Below are 8,641 nucleotides of genomic sequence, written 5' to 3'. Positions count from 1 at the left end.
TGAGAGGTGCTCTCTTCCCTTCATGGGTACAATATGTGTCACCCCCAGAGATTCTGGGGCAACACCCTGCAATCAATATTTCTGCAGCAAAACCTGTTTATTCACAGTAAGTGGGATAAATATGGACTATCAATAGCCTTGTAAACTCAGGTCAAAATTTGCTACCGAATGAGTTTGCCACAAAACTTTTCGTTTTCAGAGATTTTTTCATTTCAGAGTTGCAGGTAAGGGATTGTTGACCCGTATTATACCTCTACGGCTGTAAAAACTAAGGTACACGTGGGTCAAATAATGTGCCCAAATCAAGCAGCTAGGAAGTGATGGAGTAGGGATTTTAATCCTGGGAAGTTGTTTCTGGAGTTGTGTGTTATTAACAGAAATGCTACACTGCCTTCAATTTCACATCACTTATTTCACTTAATCCTCACAACCTTGGATTAGGTTGAACTGTATGAAATTGCCAATATCGAACCCTTTTTGAAGAATGAAAATCCTATTTCATTTGGTTCACCTTATCATTATTATTGCTTTACCAAAAGGAAATAGAGGCTCAGAGGGAATGAGCCAGTTATGAGACAGAAGTTAAGTGCCAGAGCTCTTAGATCAAGAGCTGGGCTCCAGCCCAGCCCACCAGCCAGGGAACTGAGCAATTTTACTTCTCTGAACTTGTTTCTTAATTGTTATTGAACACGATACTAACTTTGGGCCGAATTTTGGAGACTACAGTTAGATGTCTCCCAAAAACTTCATTAAGACTTTAAAAAGCAAGAAGTCACATATCTTAGAATCATCAAACAATATTTTGGTAGTTGAGATCACCCAGCCATCTCCAGAAGGCACATACTGTTTGTAAATATAAATGAAGAACACCCAAATAAGCACAAACAGAACGAGCTACTTACCCAGAGCTTGCTATAGCAAGGGAGTCGGCTACCGTCATGGGGCAGTGATTTCAGCACAGGCTAAGGAGTAGGAAAGCTTCATGGTGAACAGAGGGAAGGCTTCAGGTGTGCTCTGATTGGAAGTAGCTGGCATGGGGAAGCTAGAGATGGGCTAACTAGAAGTGGAGCATCCTTTGTGATTGATTTGGGAAGCCTATTTAGTTTGCTCTGATTGGTCCTGAGTTGGAAGAGGTGACAAAAAAAAAAAAAGAGAAGCTGACCAGTCATTCACCAAGTCCTGCCGGTTGAGCCAATTGCTGCAGAGGTCATGGGTTCCTGCAGAGGTTGTGGTTTGGCTTCAATCTGCAGCAACCAGCCCCGGGAGCCATACAATATCCCCTATAACCTTTCAGTCTCTGCCAAATGTCAGTGGTGGTGGCTGACTCCCTTGCTGTAGCAAACTGAATAGTGTTTGCTTGTTCTCATTTGGATGGTCCTATTTCCACATGTCTGACAGAAGAACCTTCCAGGCCGAGGGAACAGCTCCTAAGTGAAGAGCAAACACCCTGAGTTTGGGAATAGCAAGGCGGCCCAATTGGCTAGAGAATATGCTGGGAGCTGGGAGAAGCAGCCAGACATGAAGTCAGGGAGATCATCTGAGCCCTTATGGGACTTTTGGCTTTGACTCTGAACTGGGGAGCCATTGCAGATTTTGAGCAGACCAGTGTCCTGATGTGATGCAGACTGCTATGTTGATAATAAAGGGCAGTCTAATGAACAGTAACCTAATTCAGCTCTATTGTTCTCAACAGAAGAAAGTGTGGAAATAGGGAGGGCATGGTCTGCATAAAGTCTAAGAAAAAAAGAGCCAGAAGAGCAAGAGAAATTAGTGGTATTTATATCCAAAATTGTGGATGTATTTACTGTGGGAATAACTCAGGAGTGGGGGAGGGTAAGATGTCCCTCAAGAGTTAATCATATGTGCTCTGCACCTGTGCTCCCCAAGCTCATGGAACTCCTCCTCCAACTGAGTCCTTACTGTGTGCCAGGCTACTGATGTTGGCATAAGGGATACAGTCACGAATCGGACAGGCATGTCCGGAGGAGGTACAGACTACGGAGAAAACAAGCCTGGTCCCAGCAGACTTGTAGATTCGGTTACATCCTTTCTGATAGGGATCAGGCTAGGACCATGTTCCCAAACTGGGCAGCAAGGCATCCCAGAGAACACAAGCAAATTCATAGGGGCACCAGGGGTATTTTAAATTTTCAAGGGAAACTCAGCAACATCTGTTGGACACCATGCAAAACTACTAACTTCAGGGAGTTCACAGTTTTAACATTAAATCCTGTTAGATTGCTTGTGGCAATATTACTGGGGAGGAAAACCAACATTTTCTCTACCTTCTTAGGTTCACTACTTGGGAGTCTGAATTTAACTGACAAAAGGCAGATTGGCAAGAGAAAAGAAACCAAACGTTTATTTTTTGTATGCAGTGCACATACATGTGGGAGTACTCAGTGATGAGTGACAGAGAAGTGGTTAGAGTTTCGGGTTTATATATCTAACTTAGTGGACGAAAAGAGAGGAGGAAGAACAAATGGTTTCTTTAGGAAAGACAAATGGTGGGGGAGGGGTGCCTGGCTAGCTCAATCAGTAGAGCATGCGATTCATGATCTCGGGGTTGTAAGTTCAAGCCCCAGGTTGGGTGTAGAGATTACTTAAAAATAAAATCTTTTTTACAAAAAGGAAAAACAAACGGTTTTTTTACAAAAACAAACAGGATATAGAAAAGTTTGTGATAATTGTTTATGCAGGTACAAGTGTCCTTTTTCATGGCCTTGAAACTCCCTAGGAGCAGAAATTTATGACAGCTTCATTTCTCAGAAGTTGCTTTTTTTTTTTTTAGATTTTATTTATTTATTTGTGAGAGCTTGAGCATGAGTGGGGGAGGGGCGGCAGAAGAAGGAGAAGCAGACTCCCCACTGAGCAGGGAATCTGACAGGGGGGCTTAACAGGTGCCTCCACGGGGACCTCCACATGGGGCTCAATCCTAGGACCCCAAGACCATGACCTGAGCCGAAGTCAGGTGCTTAACAACTGAGCCACCCAAGCGCCCCAGAAGTTGCTGCTTTTAGTCAGATACAGGAAACTCTAAGAAGGCTTCTTTCTGCATCTATTGAATCTCAAATGTCTTCAGCTTAAAATATTTATACAAATTCTAGGGTTTTGAGTGGATCCCCACACACCATATCTTTGTGAAGCTGAGTTTTTGGTGTTTTCTGCGATAAAAAAGCAAGTACCATGTGTGATAAAAAGAAACAGGCCCCAAATGGTGTTTCTTGGGCCAGGCCAAGTCACCAAACCAGGGCTTAATACTTAACCTAACTGCAGTTTCAACCTTCTCCAGAAATTAAGTTTCAACCTATCAATCAGGAGTTTTCTTTCTTTTTTTTTTTTTTTAAGTTTTATTTTTATTTAAGTAAACTCTACACCCAACTTGGGGCTCGAACTCACAACCCCGAGACCAAGAGTCACATGCTCCTCCAAAAGAGCCAACCAGGCCCCCAAGAGTTTTCTAATAAGCACCACTGAGGTAATCTGCCTCATGGGCCCTCTCCATCCCCACCCACCCAAAGGAAGAAGTAATCTGCACAAAAAGGCCCACTGCTCTTCCCCTAAGGAAAGGTGGTCTTGCCTGAAGCAATCCTTCCTTTTGCTGGTAACTTTCTTGCCCCACCCACTTCCTACAAAACCTTTCCATTTTGTCCAACCCCTTGGAGCACCCGTCTACTTGCTAGACAGGGTGCTGACCATTTCATGAATCATTTAATAAAGCCAATTTTTTTTTAAGATTTTATTTATTTGACAGAGAGAGAGACACAGTGAGAGAGGGAACACAAGCAGGGGGAGTGGGAGAGGGAGAAGCAGGCCCCCCGCTGAGCAGGGACCCTGATGCAGGTCTAGATCCCAGGACCCTGGGATCATGACCTGAGCCGAAGGCAGACACTTAACGACTGAGCCACCCAGGCACCCCTTAATAAAGCCAATTAGATATTCAAATTCACTTGCTTAAATTAAAAAAAAAATTAATTTAATTTTACTTTTAAGTAAACTCTGCCTAACATGGGGCTTCAACTCTACAACTCTGGGGTCAGAGTTGCACGTTCTACAGACTGAGCCAGCCAGGCACCCCTGAATTTCGTTTTTTAACACATGAGAAAAATTAATGTGGAATGAGGGTGATGGGGTCCAAATCTGATCCCAGAGTTTGAGAAGTTGTACATTGCCCAAACAGCTCACATCCCATTACTAGGTATAGGTCATTTAAGAATGAAATACAAGGGTGGGGGGGCGCCGGGGTGGCTCAGTCATTAAGCGTCTGCCTTCAGCTCAGGTCATGATCCCAGGGTCCTGGGATTGAGCCCCGCATCAGGCTCCTTGCTCAGCCGGAAGCCTGCTTCTCCCTCTCCCAATCCCCCTGCTTGTGTTCCCTCTCTCGCTGTGTCTCTCTCTGTCAAATAAATAAATAAAATCTTAAAAAAAAAAAAAAGAATGAAATACAAGGGACACCTGGGTGGCTTAGTCAGTTAAGCGTCTGCCTTCGGCTCAGGTCATGATCCCACAGTTCTGGGATCAAGTCCCCCGTCGGATTCCTTGCTCAGCTTCTCCCTCTGCCTGCCACTCCCCCTGCTTGTGCTCTCTCTCTCTCTCTCTGACAAATAAACATTTTTTAAAAAGAATGAAATATGATTTTTAAAAATTTATGTTTATTATTATTTATATATTTATTATTTATTTTCAAATAGCTATGAAACTGATAGGACATAAATCTGGTGTATGGACATAAAGCTTAATAAATGGAACTGTTAAGTATTTCTTTAGGATGGGGGGGTGGTGGTGAAGACAATACTGAGATATTAAGAGCACCAGAGGTTTAGGACTTAGCGGTTAAGGGCTCTGCACTCAAACTGCACTCAAGCTCTGTACTCAAACTGGATGCTTCAGATTCCAAATAAGCCACTTAGTAACTGCAGGCCTTTGTTGGGCAAGCCATACAATCTCTCCCCGTGCCTCTGTTTCTTCACCTTTTAAATGGGAATGATGATAAGAGGATGTCCTTTATGGGGTATGATGAGGATTGAGTGATAGGACACTGTGAAGTCCTCAGCCCAGCACCTGCCACAGTAGGAACCCCAGATAAATGAGACCCTTATATAGAGAAAGCTCTGAGGATTTTCCAGAAGAATGCAATAATCTGTCTGTGTTCCCTCTCCACCCATCCCAGGAACAGACTGACTCAACAACCCTTGCCTCAGTCTTGGGCTTTGGGAGGTAAAGTCAAGTCCTAACCCAATCAGCCCGTGATCACCAGAGACTTGCCTATAGTCTGACAAAGTCAGGTTTCTTTGGCCAGTGGCAAGGAAGGAGAGTCCATAGCACAACAGGAACCGTGGGGCAGCTTGTCCAACAAAGGAGAACCTACGGTTGTTGAAGGGTGGGGAGGGTGGAGGTTAGGAGACATCTACCTGAAGCCGTGTTCGGATGGGCTCAAAGCAAAGCCAAAATCTAGACTGCAAAATGGACCCACGGCCACGCTTCCTTGGAAACCACTAAGTTAAGATAGATGTAGAATGGTGTGTCCAAAAAGCCCTTACCTAATGCTGTCCACCTGGGTTGTAAACTGAAGTTGCTTCTCTGGGTCAAAGTGAATTAGACACTGCAGGCAAGAGTGGGGTGTTTCGTGCCTGCTGATACCAAGAGCAAAGTTTCTACGGTCTATGGCCCACAGACCATAGGTCTGAGTTTCTGGTCATAGACCAGACCGCAGCTGGTCTGTGAATTTTAGAGACCAAGATCTTTCCGTGAGGGAGTGCTAGGTGCCGCTGAGGCTTGCTGGCCTTCAAAGAAACAGTGTTTCCTCTCGAACTTTGTAGCTGGCTTCATCTCTGTTACCCTGCCCTGTGAATGGCAGGGCACATTTTTAACTTCGCGTTCCTTGCTCATTTTTACTTTCTCAATCCCCAGAAAGAAGGAGGGGAGGAACTGTGTGGCAGCCAGATGGGAGAACGGAGCTCCAGTCTGCCTTTCGGGCAGCGAGGGGGCTGACGTCAAAGGCACGTGTGCACGCGTCCAAGTGCCCAAGGTGTGGCAGAGGCCCTGAGTGACTTGCTGGGGACGTCGGGGCCTAGACCCCCCCCCAGGGAGAGAAAGCAGGCGGCTCTCCGTTCCTCCCCGCCCCAGCATTCTTCTCACACCTAGAACAGCAGGGTGGGGAGTGCTGACGCCGGCCTTTCCCTGGCCCCCAGAGCCGTCTGGCTGGATGGCTTTTCCAACAACTAGAGAGCCCCTTGCTCGTTTCAGAGGGCCTCAGCCTCTGATCTCCAAAGTCTGGCCCCAGCCTCCCTTCCTGGCTGACGGCAATCCTGTCCTCTGCCTTCTCTGCTTACTGTTCAACCTTGGGGACCCCACATACAAGTCGTGGCAGCGTGAGAAGATTACTTGCACTTGAGCCTCGGGCTCCCGATTTGATCAGTGGGGATCGACTCATTCCCACCTCACAGGATCATTGGGAAAATGGAATGAGATAAAGTCAACAGACTACTGAGCACATAGATACCAGTCCCTCCCTCCCTAATACCTTCTCAGCCCCTGCCGTGCTCTTGCCCACTTCTCTTCACCAACCCCAATCCCAGCTCACCCGAAGTCCTCACCTCCTCTGAACACACTGTCTCCAGATCAGGAGAGCTGCAGTTTCGAAGAATGGCTTCTTCAGGTCGAAGCCGTAGTTTGTGAGTGATTGGTGAGCTGTGGGGCTGACGGCTGTGGCATGCATCTGATCCTTGTGATACGCCTCAGCTTGTCGGTTGCCATTTCATGGTGAGCCACAGAATGATGGAACTAGATGAGCCCCGTGGGGCCCCGCTCGGGACCCCAGAGTTAGTATACAGATTATTTTAAGCTGAAGACATTTGAGATTCAGCAGATACAGAAAAAAATGCCTTCCAGAACTTCTCTTATCTGACTAAAAGCAGAAACTCCTGAGAATTGAGGACGGCCATAAATTACCTCTTTGGTGTGGGTCTGCTCCCAGGAGACAGACCAAGAGCAAACATGCCCTCAGTCCCCTCCCCAGGGAAGTTTTATGGTTCTGAAGACAGAAAGACCATGGCACCTGCTTAAACAAACATCATCGCAGACTTTCTTATCTCAAGTTTGTTCTCCTAAAAACCCATTTGTCTTTCCTAAAGAGATTTGTTTGCTCTTCCCATAGGAGCCTTTTCTCCCCCTTTTTCCTACTAAATTAGATATGAAAGCCCCAAATTCTAACCACCCCTTCGAGTTACTCACTGAGCACTGCCCCCTGCAGAAATAAGCTCCATCTGTTCTCTTGCTGATCTGTCTTGTCAGTCTCATTGCAGGCTCCATTCACCTAACAGACATAGAGGAAAAGTTTTCCCTCCTCACAAAGATTCTCTCCTTCACCAAATTTAGGCAGGCTCCTCTGCACTCCCTCCTCAACTAGGCCCTGACTTTTTAGACTTCCTGTTCATCTCTGTATTGTCCAGTTTTAGCAAGAATCCTGCTGAATAGGTTTAGTGAAAATCCCCTGCTGTTGGTCTGACCACTCTTAATATCTTTTCACTCTGGCCTGCCTTCAGCAAAAATCCTGCTAGGCCAGTTTAGCAAAGAATTACCCTATCAGTAATTTTCTATCCACTGACTACCCCCTGCTCCTTGGCAATAAATCCCTACTTTTCCTTATAGCATTCAGAACTGAGCATAATTCTTCCCTGCTACAAAACCCCACTGTAATAGCCCCTCTTGAATAAAGTCTGCCTTACCATCTTTAGTAAGTGTCCTGAATGAATCTTTCTTTAACACCCCATTCCCCCACCCAAAGCCCTTATCATCTGGGCCAATCCCTCACTGTATAAAAGGAGAAACTGAGAAGTTAGGCAATTAAACAAGAGAGGGAATAGGAGGGACGCCTGGGTGGCTCAATTGGTTAAGCCTCTGCCTTTTGCTCAGGTCATGATCTCAGGGTCCTGGGATGGAGCCCTGCATCCAGCCCTGCATCACATGGGGTTCCCTGCTCAGTGGGGAGTCTGCTCCCTCTGTCCCTACCCCTGCTTCTTTTGCACTCTCTCTCTCAAATAAATAAATAAAATCTTTAAAAAAAAGAGAGAGATAGAGTAAGAGTTTGGATTCTGGGACCCAGACCTACCACTAACCAGCCATGTGACCTTAGACAGGTTACTTAACTTGTCTGTGTTTGAAACAAGAGGCACAGCGATAATATGGGCAAATAACAACACCCATCTCACAATATCCAACTGTCCAGCAGAGTAAGCACTATATAATAATTGGGTTTTTTTAAGGTGCTTGCTTGAGGACACTCAATTAATTAATGATGAGAACTGAAATGAACACACTTTCCTGTCCCTGTGTTAAACAATACCAGAACCAAGCAAAAATAATCCGGATGTTTACTCCAGGAAATATCTGCTACTAAAAGATAAGATTGTAAATTAACTAAGCAGTTGACTGATCAAGACTACTGATGCAGGCAGGCCGGGTCTGAGAGGGGGTCCTAGCCAAGAGGACTCCTGGCTTCTTGAAAGAGGGAAATCAGATATGAGCCAGCAGTGAAAGCACAGTTTATTGAAGATCGATCGATCTTTCTTTCTTTCTTCCTTTTTTTTTTTTTTAAATTTTTTATTTATTTATTTGACAGAGAGAGAGATAGCGAGAGCAG

This window comes from Leptonychotes weddellii, chromosome 10 (assembly GCF_054177405.1).
Source record: "Leptonychotes weddellii isolate Sample4059 chromosome 10, ASM5417740v2, whole genome shotgun sequence".
Lineage (NCBI taxonomy): Eukaryota > Metazoa > Chordata > Mammalia > Carnivora > Phocidae > Leptonychotes > Leptonychotes weddellii.
Note: the sequence above shows the minus strand (reverse complement) of the source record.